The following is a 2989-nucleotide window of genomic DNA, read 5'->3' as shown; positions in this document are numbered from 1 at the left end:
CAAAATCCAGAGACCCTTGAAGGCATCCAGTCCTCTTCACTCCAGCAAGAAGCCCCAGGGCAGTTTCCACAGCTCCCTGAGGAAGAAGAACCTTCTTCCACCCAGCAGGAGGCCCCAGCTCTGCCTCCAGCATCCTCTGTGGAGAGTCTAACTCTACCGAATCGTGAGGTGACAGTTCAGCCTCCAGGTGAGGATCAAGCTCATTATAACTTGCCCAACATTACAGTTAAACTTGCAGATGTGGAGGTTACCATAACTTCAGAGCCTACCAAGGAGACAGAATCTTCCCAAGCCCAGCAGGAGGCCCCGATTCAGTTTCCAGAGGAGGCGGAACCTTCTGCAACCCAACAGGAGGCCCCAACTGAGCCTCCAGGTCCTCCTATAGAGGCTGAACTTTCCCCCAGTGAGCAGGAGCAGCCAGCTCAGCCTTCTGAGTCTTCTGGGGAGGTGGAGTCTTCTCCAGCCCAGCAGGAGGCCCCAGGTCAGCCTCCAGAACATCATGAAATCACAGTTTCACCTCCAGGTCACCATCAGACTCAGCATTCAGATTTGCCCAACATCTCTGTTAAGCCTCCAGACACGCAGCTCACCATAGCAACAGAGCCTAGTGCAGAGGTGGGAACTTCTCCAGTCCTCCAGGAGGCTACAGCTCAGCTCTCAGGGCCAGGTAATGATGTAGAACCTCCCACCATCCAGCACGGGGGCCCACCTCTGCCTCCAGAGTCATCGGAAGAGGCTGGACCTTCAGCAATTCAACAGACTTCAGTTCAATCTCCGGAACCTGTTAATAGTGAGAACCCCTCTCCAACCCAGCAGGAGGCTGCAGCTGAGCATCCACAGACCGCTGAGGAGGGTGAGTCTTCTCTAACCCAGCAGGAGGCCACAGCTCAGACTCCAGAGCTCCCTAATGTAGTTGTAGCTCAACCTCCAGAGCATTCAAACCTGACTCAAGCCACAGTTCAACCTTTGGACCTGGGGCTTACCATCACTCCAGAATCCACTACAGAGGTTGGACATTCTACACCCCTGAAGAAGACTATAGTTCCTCCAAAGCATCCTAAGTGACACTTCCACATCCAGACCAGGTTCAGACTCAGCATTCACACCTGACTCAAGCCACAGTTCAACCTTTCGACCTAGGGCTTACCAGCACTCCAGAATCCACAACAGAGGTTGAACCTTCTACAGCCCTGATGACTACAGCTCCTCCTCCAGAACACCCTGAGGTGACACTTCCACCTTCAGACAAGGGTCAGGCTCAGCATTCACACCTGACTCAAGCCACAGTTCAACCTTTGGACCTGCGACTTACCATCACTCCAGAACCCACTACAGAGGTTGAACCTTCTACAGCCCTGACGACTACAGCTCCTCCTCCAGAACACCCTGAGGTGACACTTTCACCTTCAGACAAGGGTCAGGCTCAGCATTCACACCTGACTCAAGCCACATTTCAACCTCTGGCCCTGGAGCTTACCATAACTACAGAACCTACCACAGAGGTTAAACCATCTCCAACCACAGAGGAGACCTCAACTCAGCCTCCAGACCCAGGGCTTGCCATAACTCCAGAGCCCACTACAGAGACTGGACATTCTACAGCCCTGGAGACGACTACAGCTCCTCATCCAGACCAGGTTCAGACTCTGCATCGAAAACTGACCGAAGTCACAGGTCCACGTACTGAACTAGAACCTACTCAAAATTCACTGGTGCAGTCTGTAAGTTACGCCCAAAATAAGACTTTAACTGTACCAGAGGAACAGAAGGCCTCCACAAGCACCAACATACGTGAACTCTGTACCTGCGGAGATGAGACGCTGTCATGTATTGATCTCAGCCCAAAGCAGAGGCTCCGCCAAGTGCCTGTGCCAGAGCCCAACACCTACAATGGCACCTTCACCATCTTGTAAGGATCACCTTTCCCCAATTGTCCTCTGTCTCCTGCTTGACATAGCAGCCTTTTCCTGGAGGCCTTCCTGGGCTTTCTTTATCTCCCCAAGCCATCCTGACAACTGACTTTCTGCTTTCACCTTTGCTTGTCAGCTCTTCCTTCTCCTCATTCTCCTTTAATGTTAGGCCCCTTCTCCAGTCTTTTACTTTTACTCTAGCCTTTTACTCGTTTTCTTATCCATTTTTATTTAGCCCCATCACATCATTGCTTAACCGCTGCTCTCCTCCCATTTTTGCTTCACCCTCTTTACAGCAGCCTGTCCCTCTCCCGATCTCAGTGATGAGGCTCTAAGTGGTTAAGAGTTGATTCCGGAGCCAGGCTGCCTGGGGTTGAACCCAGGTCTGTTTATTAGGTTGGTGACCCAGAGCAAGTTATTCCGCTCTGTGACTCAGTTTCCTCACATTTCAACTGGGGTTTATGCTAGTTCCCATTTCATAGGATTGTTGTGAAATGTAGGTGAGTGAATATATGAAACACTTCATCAGTGCCTAGCATATATAGGAGTGTTGGCTGTTAACATGATTACTCAGTCCTTTAGTTATGTCCACAACTCATCTTTGTCCCTGGCTTTCTATATGTAGCACTCGTTGTAGCACATATAGTACATGTGCTATATGTAGCACCTGTACTGTCTCCAAAACATGAAATGATAGGATGGATGAAAGAGAATAGGCATAAAAAGGGAGGTATATATAATTAAGTACTAAAAGATAATGCAGACTATTGGTGCTAGAATTTGCCAGAATCTGTGATCCTTGAGGTGTAGAGATCAGGGAAAGCTACATGGATAAGCTAAAACTTTACTTGGGTCTTAAAGAGTAGCTATAATTTGTCAAATAGAAAAAAATGGGAGTACAGTCTAGGCAAAGGCATGGCTACAGGTATGGTTGGAATTTAGTAGACCAATCTGGCTGCAAAGAATTAGGTGAGGGAGCAATGCAGATATGATTATGTAAAACCTTGACTATCAGCTATAGGAGTTTGAAAGTTACACAGTGAGGTATGGAAAGCCATTGAAAGTTTCCAAGCAAGAGA

General features: G+C 48.9%; 1 protein-coding gene across 1 annotated transcript in view; it reads left to right on the top strand.

Annotated features, from left to right (window-relative positions):
- LOC105555133 (leucine-rich repeat-containing protein 37A3-like) overlaps positions 1-2989 on the top strand; it is a 45430-nt gene that overhangs the window by 307 nt on the left and 42134 nt on the right. The gene's annotated exons all lie outside the window — the stretch shown is intronic.

This window comes from Mandrillus leucophaeus, unplaced genomic scaffold, assembly GCF_000951045.1.
Source record: "Mandrillus leucophaeus isolate KB7577 unplaced genomic scaffold, Mleu.le_1.0 Scaffold670, whole genome shotgun sequence".
Classification (NCBI taxonomy): domain Eukaryota; kingdom Metazoa; phylum Chordata; class Mammalia; order Primates; family Cercopithecidae; genus Mandrillus; species Mandrillus leucophaeus.
Note: the sequence above shows the minus strand (reverse complement) of the source record. Positions and strands in the feature narration are given on the sequence as shown.